This window comes from Emys orbicularis, chromosome 4 (assembly GCF_028017835.1).
Source record: "Emys orbicularis isolate rEmyOrb1 chromosome 4, rEmyOrb1.hap1, whole genome shotgun sequence".
Classification (NCBI taxonomy): Eukaryota; Metazoa; Chordata; order Testudines; family Emydidae; genus Emys; species Emys orbicularis.
The window spans coordinates 157,293,708-157,310,034 of record NC_088686.1 but is presented as its reverse complement, the minus strand read 5'-3'; the positions used below and the strand labels follow the sequence as shown (position 1 = coordinate 157,310,034).

General features: G+C 55.6%; 2 pseudogenes; both read right to left on the bottom strand.

Moving 5' to 3' along the window:
- LOC135877976 (RING finger protein 112-like) overlaps positions 1 to 16,327 on the bottom strand; it is a 1,138,053-nt pseudogene that overhangs the window by 763,784 nt on the left and 357,942 nt on the right.
- On the bottom strand, positions 6,714 to 11,718 carry LOC135877120 (perforin-1-like; annotated as a pseudogene).

Below are 16,327 nucleotides of genomic sequence, written 5' to 3'. Positions count from 1 at the left end.
GGGTTCTTGCCCCAGCTCTTTGTTTTAATTCTTAACCTCTAAGCTGCAATGTGGAGTGACATTTCCCGGTTGCCTTGGCGATTGAATGTAACGTGGCCTGACTTGTATTTTGTAATAAAAAGGATAAACAAAGCACTTTTTAAAATGTCCCGTGTCTTGCAAAAGGTTTGATTCTCGTGCGATCGGTGTATGTGCCTCTGTGTGCAAAGATTGTTCCCCAGCTGCCCTGCCCCAGAAGCGGCTGCATCTCAGCGCCGGGCGAGCCCTCCTGGTGCAACGTCACCCCGCACCTGTTCCCCAGCTGCCCCTCCTCAGAGGTGGAAGCATCTCAGTGCTTGGTGAGTACTCCGGGGTCATTGCTCACTGATGTAACCTGAAACATCCACTCAATGTGCAACGGCAGTGAAAAAAGCAAACAGAATGCTGGGAATAATTAAGAAAGGGACAGATAAAGGACAGAAAATATCATCTTGCCTCTATATAAATCCATGGTACATCCACATCTTGAATACTGTGTGCAGATGTGGTCACCCTGTCTCAAAGCAGATATATTGGAAAAGGTTCAGAAAAGGGCAACAAAAATGATGAGGGGTATAGAACGGCTTCTGTATGAGGAGAGATTAATAAGACTGGGACTTTTCAGCTTGGAAAAGAGATGGCTAAGGGGAGATATGATTGAGGTCTATAAAATCATGACTGGTGTACAGAAAGTACATAAGAAAGTGTTTACTCATATTACAAAAACTAGGGGTCACCAAATGAAATTAATAGGCAGCCGGTTTAAAAGAAAAGGAAGTACTGTATTTCTTCACACAACGCACAGTCAACCTGTGGAACTCCTTGCCAGAGGATGTTGTAAAGGCCAAGACCATAACGGTTCAAAAAAGAAGTAGATAAGTTCATGGAGGATAGGTCCATCAATGGCTATTAGCCAGGTTGGGCAGGAATGGTGTCCCTAGCCTCTGTTTGCCAGAAGCTGGGAATGAGCCACATGGGATGGATCACTTGATGATTCCCTGTTCTGTTCATTCCCTCTGGGGCACCTGGCACTGGCCACTGTCAGTAGACAGGATACTGGGCTAGATGGACCTTTGGTCTGACCCAGTAGGGCCGTTCTTATGTTCTTAAAGTGCCTGCTGTAGTACAGTGTCCACCAGTAGGGGGCAATGTTTCTCCATGTATCTCCAGTCCACCTGAGCGGCTCCTTTCACAACAGTTCCTTCTGTATGTGCAGTAGGCTTGCTCAGAAGTCTAGGAAGTGGTTCTCACAACACACTTTTTTGATGGCCTCAGAGTGCTGACACCAACTTTTGCTGGTGGCCGCTCTGACCCTTTTTTTGTATAATTCTTAATTAACTGTAGGGAAAACAAACAAATGTGCACAGATACACGTCTGAACCATTGTCATTTATTTATGTAGGGTCTTTTTTGCAGACTCAATAATGAAATTAATGTACAGCTGTATTTTGGTGCCCTTGGCCCTTGCTGCCTCCCTCCTGCCCTGACGGATCCCCCCGGGCCTGATGCTTCCCCCCGATTGCCGTGAGCTCCCTTCTGTGCCCTTTGACCATGGCGCCCAATAAGATTGGCCCTGCTGAAACCCAGAGCTGGAGCCCTACGACTGGATCCGGGGGAAGGGGGCGAAGCCCAGAGCCCAATAGCTGGCGGGGGGAGGCAGGAGCCCACTGCCAGAGCCCCAAGGCTGAAGGAGGAGGGTTAAGACCACCCCTGGAACCGCGCAGCTGGAGGGGGTGGGGGGATTAATGCCTGCCAGCGGAGAGACTGGCTGAAGCAGGAGAGGGGGGCTGAAGCCAGACAGGAAGTGCTGAGCCCTGCCCCCACAGCCCTTGGGCGCTGCAGGGAGGGGGTGCTGCTTTGCCCCCTCCCCCATATCTGCCCAGGTGTCTGTCATGGCTGCAGGAAAAAAAACGTGGTGGATGCATTTGAGAAACACTGGTCTACGAAGTCTGGGATGATCCCCTCCCGGAGCTGGGGATAGAACCCAGGAATCCTGGTTTCCAGCCCCCCTACTTCTAACCCTCCTGATCCCGCTCCCTTCCCAGAGCCGGGGAGAGAACCTGAGTGGGCTGGGGGCCTTGGAATCCCGGCTAGAACCAGGCAAACATGTTCACCAAAAATTGCAGATTCAAGTTGATGGAGAAATTTTGTGAATTTGTGTCAATTTCAGCAAATTGTTTGTCTCTCTCCCCACCCCCCATGGTCAAGAAAATTGCAATGTTTTGAAATTTCAATTCCAATCACAATCTCCTTTTTTTTTTTTACCCCCCCCTAAAATCAAAGCGTTTCATTTGACCCACATGATTTCCCTCCCCCCCCCCCGAGTTTTCGGCCCAGCTAGCCAACTGAAAAAACCCCCAGTTTTTCTTATCGCTCCCATCATTCAGATGGAGGAGGACTGAGTGTAGAGAACAGCGGTTCTCAAACTTTTGGACTGGTGACCCCTTTCACACAGCAAGCCTTTGTGTGCGACTCCCCTTATAAATATATGCAAACTTTTTAAAATTTAACACCATTATAAATGCTGGAGGCAAACCGGGATTTGGGATGGAGGCTGACAACTCGCGACCCCCCCATGTAATAACCTCACGACCCCCTGAGGGGTCCCGACCCCCAGTTTGAGAACCCCTGGTATAGAAGGATCTGGGGGTGATAGTGGATCACAAATGAATGAGAGTTGAGTGTGATGCACTTGCGAACAAGGCTAATATCACTGGGGTGTATTAACAGGAGTCTTGGATGTAAGACACGGGAGGTGATTGTCCCCCTCTAGTCGGCACTGGGGAGGCCTCAGCTGGAGGACTGTGTCCAGTTCTGTGTGCCGCACGGTAGGAAAAATGGGGGCAAATGGGAGCGAATCCAGAGGAGAGCAACAAAAATGAACAAAGGATTTAGAAAACTTGATCTAGGAGGAAAGATTTAAAAAAAAAAAAAGAATCTGGCCCTGTTTAGCCCTGAGAAAAGAAGGGCAGGGGAGGACCTGTGAACAGTCTTCAAAGTTGTTCAGGGCTGTTATGAAGAGGACGAGGATCAGTTGTTCTCCGTGTCCACCGACGGTATGCCCAGAAGTAATGGGCTTCATCTGCAGCCAGGGAGATTTAGGTTAGATAGCAGGAAAAACTGGGATCGGCAGTGAAAAGGCCCCTTCCCTGCATTTCCACCTGGCTGTGGCCTGTAGGGCCCTGTCTTCTCCCCGTAGGCCCAGCAAGGTCCCATAAGGATTTATGAACCCAGCTCTGCCATGATCCTTCCCTCATGGAGACAGAAGCCCAGTTAGAAGCAGGGAGCTCAGAGCTCAGGCAAGCTCCACAGGCTCTGTCACCTGACAAGCACCCCCAAAAACCAACCGTGGGGATCAAACATTATCTTACTGGTGGGCATCCCTAGAAGATCCCAAGTGGGCCAGGTGCTGGGGCCAGCAGACACCCCCATTGCTCCTCCAACAGCTGCAGCCGTGGCAAGGTTTAGCCGTAAATCGCTCTGCCAGATATTAACCTTTTCACCCACTGAATCTTGGCACGTATCCAGATCCTTCATTTTTTGCCTAGCTTCGGTACGGATGGCCATGGCTGAGTGAGCCGTCCGTAGTCTCCTCCTTGTGGCCCTGGCAGCGCTGCCTGGCTCAGAGATCCAACATCCCCAAGGAGAATGGGAACGAATGGACCAAAATTGGTGGGTCGGAAATGATCCTGATTGGTGGACAAAAGCAGGAGGGGAGGGGCTATTCCGGGAGGGGGATGAAGGGAGCCGGGTGGACAGATGGGAGCCATTGGCACCATCTCCTGGGCTCCACCATGACGTCATTGGGCCTTCAGTGTCCTGGGCCTAGGAGCTGAGCTGGGATCAGGCCAGACGGAGGGACCCAGGTGATGTTGCCACCTCTGCTGGCTCCGGCTAAATCCCAAATCAGAGCCCTTGGCATGGCGGGGGGGGGGGGGGGGAATGGGGGGCACACAGAGCCCCTGGCATGGGGGGAGGGAGAATGGGGAGCCCACAGAGCCCCTGGAATGGAGGGGGATGGGGGGCACACAGAGCCCCTGGCATGTGGGGGAGCTGGGAGGGGTTGCAGGGAGGGGGCACAGAGGGCACTGGTGCTGGTGCAATGAGCTCAAATCCCAGCAGCACCGAAGGGTGCGACCCCTAGTTTAATGCTTTATGTAAGGGGACTCTTGCCCCCTTACTAACATTCAGGGGGGGTGTTTTGGTTGGCTAGCTCCCAGCACTAAAAGGGGAAGGGTGGATGGGAAACCAGGAGCCTGAGACTGACAGTCCCCAGGGGCAATGGGGAGAGGCCAATGCTCCAGGTCAGCCTGATTGACAGGGCGGGCAGGCTAGTCAGAGAGTCAGGAGGCCAGGGGGGTCCCGTCCTCCGTGTGAGTTGGAATTGCCTGGGTCAGACTGAGTGGGGCCGAGCTAAGGAGAGAGCAGGGGCCCGAGCTGAGCTGGGAGCAGAGCTGCAGCCCCAAAGCCAGAGCACAGCCCAGAGAGAGCAGACCTGCCCTGGGAGGAGAGCTGTAGCAACCAGAGCCAGAGGGGCCAGACAAGCAGCCCAGGGAGCTGGAGGCAGAGCAGCAGCAGCAGCCGTGCTGAGGCCGAGTGGAGCTGGAGCTGGGGCTGGAGCTGGAGCTGGAGCAGGAGCTGGAGCTGGAGCCGGGGCTGGAGCCGTCCGGAGCTGGGTGCAGTGAGCAGCTGGGGAGAGTGAGGGGGACCCTGGCAGTGGGCCCAGCACAGGGAGACGTCCCCAGCCAAGAGGCTCTGCAGGCCAGACTTGGAGGGGGATCGTAACCCCGACAGGGTGGGGGCGACGCTGGGAAGAAGGGTCCTGCCCCCTAGAGACTGAGAGCGTGTGGCCACCGCCAGAGCAAGTGTCCAACCCACAGCGTCTCTGCAGCACAGCCAGGGCCTGAGAAGGAGCCTGGGACCTACAAGGAACAGACTGTGACCTGCCCTGACGTTCCAGAGACACTGGTTGTGATGTTCCCGGCCACAGAGCAGGGTGATGTGTTTCCTTTAACCTTTCCCATTTTTCCTTATTCTTTTTTAAAATTAATTGTTAATTAAACAACTTGTATTTGCTTTAAATTGTATGGAATGATCAGTGGGTCAGGGAGGTGCCCCGTGCAGAGAGAGTACCCCGGAGTGGGGACACCCTAGCCCCTGTCCTAGGTGACCACAGCAGGGTTGGGGGTCGAGCCCCCCAGGAATCCTGGGCCCAGCCTTGTCAGGGTTACGAGGACTCTGCCACACAGGAGAGTGGAAGGGGAGTCCTCGAGGGCAGGAAGGCCTCTGGGTAAAGGAAGTGGGAGCGAGGACTCGGATCCTTTCGCTAGCCCACTTCACCGGGGTAGTGCAGAAGCCAGGAAAGTTCCCCACAATAGCGGGACCATTCCCCCGCTTACATTTACAAGGGCTAAGCCTGGTCGGGAGATTCCCAGCCACCAGGGCGGCGTCAGAGCAGCAGTGAGCGGGGCCCCAAGAGGGCAGGGGAGGGCGTTCCTAAGAGGAGGCACCAGGGGGCGCCAGATGTGGGCAAGTCCACCTATAACAGGGGTTCTCAAACTGGGGGTCGGGACCCCTCAGGGGGTTGGGAGGTTATTACATGGGGGGGGGGGGGTCACGAGCTGTCAGCCTCCATCCCAAACCCTGCTTTGCCACCAGCATTTATAATAGCTTTCAATATAAAAAAGTGTTTTTAATTTGTAAGGGGCGGGGGTCGCACTCAGAGGCTAGCTGTGTGAAAGAGGGTACCAGTACAAAAGTTTGAGAACCACTGCCCTATAATAAGTGGAATTGGGCTGCTGCTGCTTTAAAAAAAAAAAAAAAAAGTTGCTTAAATTTTTCGAGAGCGGCGGCCGGTGGGGGGTTTGGGGCTTGTTTTATTTGGAGGTGGCTTCTTTGCAGCCGCTTTTTTGTATCCGGGGACTTCGGCACAAAGCATAGGGTGACCCGATAGCAAGTGTGAAAAATTGGGATGGAGGGGGGGGGTTACTAGGCGCCTTTATAAGACAAAGCCCCGAATCTTGGGCCTGTCCCTATAAAATCAGGACGTCTGGTCACCCTAACAAAGTCATGCTATAAAAATGGTGGTAGGCGCGGTTTTGGTGACTCATGCCCATCACCAGAATTTGAGAAGCCTCCACTCCCTGCTCCCCTTCAATTACGAAAATCCCGCCCACTCGACGCATCCTATGCTCCATTTTCTTGTCCCGCGCCGGAAGATGCTTTCATGGTTCCACACGGGAATGTCCCACGAGGCAATGGAGACCGCGGAGGGTGGCGAGAGCTCGGATGACCTCTTTTCTTAATAGTGGAAGTCCGCGCATGGTGGTTATTTTTAATGTGTAACTTCATGTTGTAGGCAGCAAAACTAGAAGTACTAAAAAAATATAATGGAATTTGTATAATCTCCCCTCCCCCCACAGACACACACACCCCTCTCTCTCTGAGATGGGTTGGGCTTGTTTTGGGCCTGGTTTCAAAGGCAGCAGAGGGTTTGAGCTGGGACCCTTGGTTTCAAATCCCAGCTCGGGTAAGGGAGTGGGGGCGAGTGGGTTAGAGCAGGGGAGTTGGGAGCCAGGACTCCTGGGTTCCATCCCCAGCTCTGGGAGGGGAGTGGGGGCTAGTGGGTTAGCACAGTGGGGGCTGGGAGCCAGGACTCCTGGGTTCTATTCCCAGCTCTGGGAGGGGAGTGGGGTTTAGTGGGTTAGAGCAGGGGGGGCTGGGAGCCAGGACTCCTGGGTTCTATTCCCTGAGCCTCTCGCAGGCACGTACTCATGGCAGTTTTTGCCCCCCAGGTTGGGCCCACACTCCAGTGTGTAGTAAAACTGCAACTGGCCGTGTTCAAGTCTGCAGGCGTGTATGACATCCTTGCCGACCTCGAGGTTGGTGTAGCAGGTGCCCAGGCGGTCGTCCTTCAATACGTCCTTGTCCCACACCTCCATTTCCAGTTTGGGCCGCTCTGGCAGTGTCACTGGCCCGAAGTCCAGGTCTTCGTTCCAGACGGGGTTGTTATCTTCCTCAATGTGACCCGTCTGCAGCTGCCGGCCTTGGAACAAGAACTTGACGTAGGCGTCGGTGTCGGTCACGGTGTCTCCCCTCAGGTTTATGCCCTTCAGCACATGGACCTTCAGCCGGGCCATGCCCCGCTCACGTGAACAGCACATGGAGTTGGTGAGGGGGTTGCCGAAGCAGAAGCATTTGCAGGAGTCCCAGGGGTCAGCCTGGCCCCCTTGTGGGCAGCTACGAGGGCAACTCTTCTTGTGCTCCCGCTCAGCCACGTACTCCTTCACTGCCTGCTTCAGCGCCTCCCGCCTGGGGTTGCCCGCTCTCACCAAGGTGTGGATGGGCGTCAGAGAGTAGGAGACCAGGTCGGGGCTGGCTTTGAGGCTCTCCTTCCAGGTCGAGAAGGAGCTGGCGTTTTGCTCGGTGGAGAAGAGCCGCTTGGAGTAGCTGTTGCCACCCGTCACCTTGATGCGCTTTTCCATGTACAGCGCCTGGGAGTTCTCGCTGCCCTGCTTGCTGGTCTGACTCAGCCCCAGGTCTTGCAAGAACCGTGAGCCCAGGCACGCCTTGATTTCGGTGGCTGTCAGCCCGTCCAGCGCTGCCCGGCAGGTCTGAACAGCCGTCAGCTGCTGCACGCGCCCCCCCAGGTCCGCCTGACTCACGTAGTGGGTACCATACGTGGCCAGGAAGGGCCAGTATGTGGCTGAGTCGTAGCTGGGTGGGAGGCTGCTCAGGGCCCGGGAGAACTGGGACATCAGTGGGGGATCTTGAGTGAGACTCAACCTGCCCAGAGGGGAAAGAGAGAGGAGTTAGGCGCCAACCAGAGACCCCCGGCACCTTCCCCCTGAGCAAACTGGCCCCACTTCCCCAGTGCTCACTCCGTGGGTTCCCTGGCAGCTGGGGGCGCAGTAGGAGGCGCTCTCCTCTTGCAGTCAGTGCTACTCCATTACCCCACTGCAGCAGTAGGGGGTGCTGGGCTGCAGAGAGCAGGGTGGTGGGGGCAGCAGGGAACAACGTGCTGCAGGGGGTGGGGCGGGGCGGGGGCCTAGCCTGGGATTCTCACCTGTAATACACACAGGGCATCTCGTGGCGTATGAACATGTACTTGTCCTGCAGCTCCTTCTGGTAAGCGTAGCTGGTGAGCCGGGATTTGGACCCCGCCAAGGCCGGGCCATGGGGCTCCTCTTGCAGCTCCAGCTCTGACATCCAGTCATTGTTCACATCCAACGCCAGTGCCCGGCCCACAGCCGCGGCTGACTCTTCCACTGAGCTGCTGAGCTCCCAGTTGCACGAGATGTTGACTCTCCAGTCCATCACGGCCAGCGGCAGCCTCTGGTGCTGCCTCCCCTGCAGCCGGTTCTCGCACAGGGTGCAGGCGCCATTTGGGCGGCGCCACAGGCTGGTGTCCACCACATCAGCCCCTGTCCACTCCAGAGTGGTCACGTCGATGCCCTCCCCCACCAAGCTGTATGCGGGCACGAAGGTCGTGGTCTCACCACACTCCTCAGCTGTGCCGGTGTAGCAGTTGGGGGAGACTTGAGGGAGAAGGAAGAGGAGGAGCAGAGGGATGAAGACACCGGATCTCGCCATGGCTGGTGCGATGGTGCCCCCTACCTGGGAGCGGATTTCGGTCTCTGAGCCTCCCTAGAGGGAGAAAAACAGAGAGAGGCTTCATTAATGACAATCTAGTGGCAGGCAGTTCCAGAGGCACAACACATCCTCGCAGCATCCCAGAAGCCTGCAAGCTGCTATGATGCTTCCTGGATCTGAGAGAAGAGCTCTCCAACAACCTATGCTATAGCCTGCCTACCCCATTGCCCGCCGATTCTGAAGGAGAGTTGCTGCTGGGTGTGAGCAGTACAGGGACTAGGACACATACAACCTGGCAGTTCTGATTCTATCCACTAGGGGGGCAGTTGGTTTGGTTGAGAGTAGTAGAGGACATGAGACACATGGGTGAATGGTTCTCATTCCTCATATCACATAGCTGTGCAGATATGAACATGTGCACACTCCTCTTCCCACCCCACCCCCAAGATGAATCTCCCCTCATTGTGTTGGGAACTGAATCCCCCATGTGAGCTGCAGGCAGTAGGGTGACCTTGCTGAAATACTCACAGCCCCATTCCCTCCAGCAGGAAGAGAGAGAGAGAAGAGTGCACACCCACATGAGGGTCCTCAATTCCCTTCTAAATCGCTGTATGTGCCAGGCTTCTTCACCTGGCACTGAGATGCAGCCAGCTCTGGGGCAGGGCAGCGGGGAAACAGCCACTCAGAGAGCTCTGGGGAGCACTGGCTTGGGTATTGGGGTACGGTGATGTCCCCACACCTACACAGACTCCTGCTCCCCAGCACGTCCCCCCAGGCTCCCCTGCCCCTGGGTTACCTGTCTGCAGCAAAGCACAGGGCTCCCGCGTAGGATCACGGCAGCTGGGCTGGAGCGGCAGCGTTTCCAGGGGCTGCCCTGATGCAGATGTCAGCTGGTTCAGAGTGCAGGGAGTTGAGCTCTCCAGAGCTCTCTGGGTTTGTCAATCGGGAGGCGGGGCAGGCAGAAAGGGGGACCCCTGCCTACAGCAAAATCCAAAATCTGGATCATGTTGATATTGGACATTGGCCTGTCTATTTGGGACTATAACCTGATGAACAGATTCGGGAAAGGACTCTTTGCAATTCTAAACCTCACCATCTTTACTATGAGACTGACCTAAGAACTCTAGTCATAGCTGGATGGAGAATGATCTTTCAACCAATGCCCTCTCTTTTGTTTTGTAATAATGTTTAGTTTAGTAATACAAGAGTTGGCTGTAAGTGTGCATTTGGGTAAGAGCTGAAATATTCACTGACCTGGTGGGGAATGTGTCCGATCCGTTGGGAGTGTTGGAATATTTTTTATGATGAGCAAGATTTTCAGTAATCCTTATCGTATTTGCCTTGGCCGTCTGGATTGGAGCCCAAGGCTTGTTTTGTTAAGGGAACTGTTTTGGTTTCTGAGTAACCAGTAAGTTATTGCAGAAGCTGTTTTGTTGCTGGCTTGGTGAATCTAAGTATTAGAATAACCACCAGTTTTGGGGATTGTCTGCCCCATTCTTTGTAGTTTGCCCTGATTGAGCAATCTCAGGGTGCCCCCCCCGAGATCTCAGTCATGGGGATGGGAGCCAGGACTCTTGGGTTCTACTGAAAGCCGAGAACTTGCTGGGGAGCCAGTGTGTGGGTGCTGGGTCACCTCAGGGGATGTGTGTTGCCTGCTGTCCCCCTCTGCTCTCAGGACAGGGTGGGGGGAGGGGCGGGACACCGGGAAGGGAGACAACGGGTCAGGGCAAGTGGCAGGGTTTAGTCACGGGGTGGGTCTGAGCCCCTCCCTTGCCCCCTGTGGCCATGCCAAGATCTGTGGGTGACCTGAGCCTCCTATCTGTGTTTGTTCCAGGATTTGTGGGCTCCCTGAGTCTGAATTTCGTTTGGTGACCCCTAGTTCTTGTGTTATGAGAAGTAGTAAACAACACTTCCTTATCTACTTTCTCCACACCAGTCATGACTTTATAGACCTCAATCATATCTCCCCTTAGCCGTCTCTTTTCCAAGCTGAAAAGTCCCAGTCTTATTAATCTCTCCTCATACGGAAGCCGTTCCAGACCCCTCATCATTTTTGTTGCCCTTTTCTGAACCTTTTCCAATTCTAATATATCTTTTTTTGAGATGGGGCGACCACAGCTGCACGCAGTATTCAAGATGTGGGCATATCCTGGATTTATATAGAGGCAAGCTGATATTTTCTGTCCTATTATCTACCCCTTTCTTAATTATTCCCAGCATTCTGTTCGCTTTTTTGACTGTCGCTGCACATTGAGTGGATGTTTTCAGAGAACTCTCCACAATGACTCCAAGATCTCTTTCTTGAGTGGTAACAGTGTCCATACCCTCTCCCTGCCCCAGGCATGTGCTGGCATCTGGTGGTCATAGAATCATAGAATATCAGGGTTGGAAGGGACCTCAGGAGGTCATCTAGTCCAACTCCCTACTCAAAGCAGGACCAACTCCAACTAAATCATCCCAGCCAGGGCTTTGTCAAGCCTGACCTTAAAAACCTCTAAGGAAGGAGATTCCACCACCTCCCTAGGTAACCCATTCCAGTGCTTCACCACCCTCCTAGTGAAAAAGATTTTCCTAATATCCAACCTAAACCTCCCCCATGCAACTTGAGACCATTACTTCTTGTTCTGTTATCTGGTACCACTGAGAACAGTCTAGATCCATCCTCTTTGGAACCCCCTTTCAGGACGGAATTCTTCATTGGGCAGAGTGAGGGGAGCTGGGGGGCAAGAAGGAGTGGGAGAAGAAATGGGGGAGGGGCATTTGGGGTAGAATGGGGGCCAAGGAGGGGATCAGGGGTCAGCGGGGGGGCTGAGGGGCTTCCACGCAGCGAGACACCGTGGGGCAGCTGAGTCAGCACTGCAGTTCCTTTACCCTCCTCAGCCCCTCTGCCTGGGCACCGGGGCACCAGCTCGAGAAGTGGGGTCAGATCCTGGAGGAGGATCTCCCCACTCTCCCCCACAAGATCTCAAGATTTTGCCCTGGGATTTCTCTTCTACATTTTCAAAAGTTTTGCAATAACTAAACAGCACTTACCTTGTCTGTGCCAGAAGCTGGAGTGATCCCAGCTCCTAAAGAGGACTCTGGTCCCCTGGGTTTGCCTTATGCCATATAAATACAGTCATAGGTGCTGGCTTCTAGTTTTCCCCAGGGGTGCTCCTCCCCCTTCCCTGAGGCCCCGCCCAAACTGCACCCCCTCTCCAGAGGTCCCTCTCTCCTCCCTCTTCCATTCTGGGCAAAGGCACACCCTGACCTCACACCTCTCCCACACCCCCGGATGAGCCCCCTGCCCTCCCAGTGGCTGGGCAGACCCCCGATCCGCACCATTCCTGGGGACAGAGTCTCCCCTCTTCCCCTCTCGCTTCTGCTGCTGGGGCCGGGGAAGCCCAATCCACTGCCCTGCCCACCCTGCCGATCCCAGGGCTGGCAGAGAGCTCTGCAGTCCCTGGCTGTCATGTTTCCTGGGCTGTGTGGGGTCCAAGCACTCGGTGAGGAGGCCTGCCACCCCTGTGCCAAGTGGATAAACTGACAGCAGCCCCACCCCCTCCTGTCCCCCACTCCCCCAGTACCTGCCCTCATATAATCTCTTCCCGCCCCCGCTCCGCCCCCTCCCAAGGCCTGGATACATGCCCCTCGGCACTGTCCCCTCTCCCCCAAAGCCCCTGCCCACCAGGGCTGCCTACCTTACATAGCGGGTGCCCTACGTGGCCAGGAAGAGCTGATAGGCGGATGGGTGGTAGCTGGGTGGCAGGAGATGCAGAGCCTGGGAGAAGTGGGGTTTCAGCGGGGGGCTTTGGGGTCCCTTACCCTTCCCAGAGGGAAAAGAGAGATAGGAATTAGGAGCCATACAGAGACCTCCCCTGGCTTCCCTGGGGCAGGGGCTCTGTGGTGGGCGCTCTCCCCTTGTGGTCAGTCCTGTCCCATTGCCCTAGAGCAGCACTAGGGGGTGCTGTTCTCCAGAGAGAAGGGCGGGGGGCTCGGAAGAGGATGCTGTGCTGCAGGGCCCAGCAGGGGATTCTCACCTGTCATACACACAGGCCACCTCGTGATGCATGAATATGAACTTGGCCTGCGCTCCTTCAGGTAGGCGTAGCTGGTGAGCCAGGATCGGGAACGCCCAGGGCCGGGAATGGGGACTCATCCGACAGCTCCAGCTCCAACTTCCAGCCATTGTTCACATCTGACCCCACTGCCTGGGCTACGTCCACGGCTGACTCTTCCCCTGAGCTGCCGAGGTTCTGTTGAACCAGCGGTGGACCCTCCAGTCCACCATGGCCAGCGGCAGCCTCTGCTGCTGGCCTCCCTGTGGCAGGTTCTGGCACAGGCTGCAGGGACTGTTCAGGCCGCACCACAGGCTGGGGTCCGCCCAGCATGGTCATGTCAATGGCCTCCCCCGCCAGGTTGTACACAGGCAGAGAGAGGAGCGGGAGCAGGTAACCCTGGGAGAGAGTGGACGCCCGAGAAGGGCTGTCACACTGAAGCGGGTCCCCCCCAGGGACCGCACGGGGCCAAGAGTGGGCACAACCTGTGAGTCCGTGACACCTGCGAGGTGCTCTGGGATGGACTCCCAACGGTCAGCGCGGGCAACCAGGACTGGCAGGAGTTGCCTCTCACTCTGGCTGAGTTCTCAGAAGCCCATTGTCTCATGCCCACTGATCCATCTCCAGGCATGGACAGACTGACCGTCGAATTCACCAGGTGTTCTGGGACGTCCTCGGCCTGGACCTTGCCATTGTCTGGGACGAGTCCATAGGGAGCAGAGTGCTACCCCTGTCATGCAGGCGAGCCGTGCCTACCTTTGAGGGGGACTTCTGCACCACAACCTTTGGAACTGGTGTCCCATCTCACTCCTCAGCAGAGCCTACACGGTCATAGCGAAGGCCATTTGACTGTGATTGGCAACCGCCCCGGGCCCCACGCTTTGGGGGGCCCCATGCTTCAGGGGGATGTGTTATGCTTATAAGAAGCACACAGGATCTTTTTCAAGGGGTAAGGCAGTGTGCCGCGTTTATTAAGAATACCGTAGTAAAGCAGCTAGCATATGCTCACATAAAAACGCACACACACTCAGACACACGCACTGTCCCGCCAGTCGATGTTATAGGTACCAGTCTGTAGCTCGGACTAACCTAATGGCCAGTTAGATTCACACTTACCTTCTAAAACACACATCCCTCATTCACACATAAAACAGGATTGATTTACACAGAAACAGCATGAACATTTAAGCAGTAACATCAAGTTACAATTTAAAGAAACCAATCATCAGAATCTTCTGCTTCTTTCACAAAGCTAACTTTAAACCTATAACAAAGTGGTGACCATAAGGGTCTATTCCTGTCTTGAAATCAGCTTCAGACACAAGATTCTGGCTGATGCATCTTTTCCAATGGCACACTAGGCCGTTCCTTCCTGCTTTTAGAAAAGGTGGCTGGCAGGGTACATCAAATTATAATTACAGAATACATCAATACATTTAATACATACTACATTATTTATTATCCTTCATTCTAACTAGCTCATACCAAAACTAAAATAGGATTTTTCTACTACAGATGTGGGGTCCAGGGTGACCTGGGGGGCTAGCAGGGGCCCTGGTGCTAGCAGCAGCAAGCGATCTGGCCCCAGCCCACCCTACTCTGTTGGCTCCAGGTGTCACTCAGGGGAGGGGGTGGAAGCTAGAAAGAGGCAGGGTGGAGGTTTGGGGGGAGGGGTGGATTGGGGACAGGGTGGGGCGGAGCAGGGATGGGAAGAGGCGGAGTGTGTGTTTGGGGGAAGGGGTGGAGTGGGGGTGGAGCAGGTGTGGGAAGAGGTGGGGTGGGGGCTTGGAAGAAGGGTGGAGTGGGGGTGAGGCCTGGAGTGGAGGGGGGGTTGTTGTGGGCCCTGTACCTCCCCTAAGGATGGCCCTGGTGACTGGGGTCCACACTGCCAGACTCGGGGACTTCCTTGAGCTCATGTGTAGGGACAGTCTGTTGTTCGCCCTTCTGTCCCTGAGCAGGAGAAGGCGTTCGACAGGGTGGACTATGGGTATCTCCTGGGCACTCTGCGGGCGTTCAAGTTTGAGCCACTGTTTGTGGGTTTCCTCCACGTGCTGTGCGTCTCCACGGAGTGTGTGGTCAGGCTCAACTGGTCCCTGACCGAACCGGGCAGCTGTCAGGCCAGCTGCACTCTCTGGCCATTGAGCCCTTCCTCCATCTGCTCTGGACGATGAGCTGGAGTTGTGGGTGGTCCTGTCAGCATATGCCACTGACGTGCTTCTCGTGGTGCAGGACCCAGGCGCCCTGGTGCGGTTGGAGGCCTGCCAGGCTATCTAATCAGCAGCCTCCTCCTCCCAGGTCAACTGAGTCAAGAGTTCTGACCTGGTGGTCAGGAACAGGTGGCAGACGAGCTCCCTCCCACCCACGCTTCAGGCCATCCAGTAGAGTGTGGGTCTGCTACTCTCTCTGAGCATTCACCTTTCCTCCACCCATCCCTCTCCATCAGAGAACAGGCAGGATTTGGAGGAAAGGGTGGCTGAACAGCTGTGGAGGTGAACTGGACTGTTCCGGGGCCTCTTCCTGTGCAGGAAAGCACTGGTGCTCAACCAGCTAGTCCTGCCCATGCTCTGGCACCGGCTCAACACCCTGAGCCTGGCCCTGGATTTCCTGGCCCAGCTCCAGAAGGTAGCTCTGGAGTTTCTCTGGCCAGGACTGCACTGGGTCTCTGCAGGGTTCTCAGTCTCCCTCAGAGGAGGAAGGACAGGGCCTGGTCTGCCGCTGCACACAAGTCCAAGTCTTCCATCTCCAGGCCCTTTGTTGGTGCACGACTTCCTCTGCCTCCCCCAAAGGCTCCAGTACGAACGGCAGCTCTTTTTTCTCCATCTGAGGGGTCTGCAACCTGGTGCAGTCTCCCTCCTGCCAGAAAAGGGCAAGTGCCTGGGATAGGTGTGAAATGTCCAAGTACCTTCATGGAGCCATCAGCTGATATTCCTGGCGGGCCGCAGAACCAGGTGGAATAAAGGCTGGCTCACCGGGGTTCCTCACCCTCTATAGATGGCACAAGGTGCCGCCTCTACGTATTGGGGTGGGACACGAGGGTGAGCAAATGAAATGTGTGGAGCACGAGTGTGCACAGATGCTTCCTTCGTGTGATTCAGAAACGAACCAGCTGCAGATTATGTAGGATTCTCAAGTTGTGAGAGGGAGTGGGTCGGGGGTCGGGGGGTTCACAGGGCAGGGGCCCGATAATAAGGTCCCTCTGGCAGGGTTGGGGGCTGGCGGGGAGCTCCCTCTCACAGATCCTACTCAAGGAAAGCCACAGAGGCAGGCGGTAAGGCTGCCCTCACCTCCGGGAGCACCCGCCAAGATGTATGAGGGGTGGAGAGCCCCATGAAACGACCAAGCACCAGGGGATCCACCCAGGCCCGTCCTGTCCCCCGCTCGTAGTGCAGGAGGTCTCCAATCCTGGTGCTTCCTGCCAGGAGCAGCCTCCGGCGCCCTGAGGGGGACCCCGCTACCCCTACCCCTAGTTGGGGATTGTGCAGCAAGAGCTCCATGAAGAGACCTACCCTCTCAGTGGCTGCCGCAGAACTAGACGTCGGCACCAGTCAGAGCCGTCCTGTCCATAGGATGGTTTGGAGCAACCGCCCCAGGCCCCGTGCTTTGGGGGGCATGTGGGGCCTAGGGCGGCCCAGAGGGTTGTGTGTGTGTGGGGTGGCCTGGCACTGGCAGCAGGGGTCTGG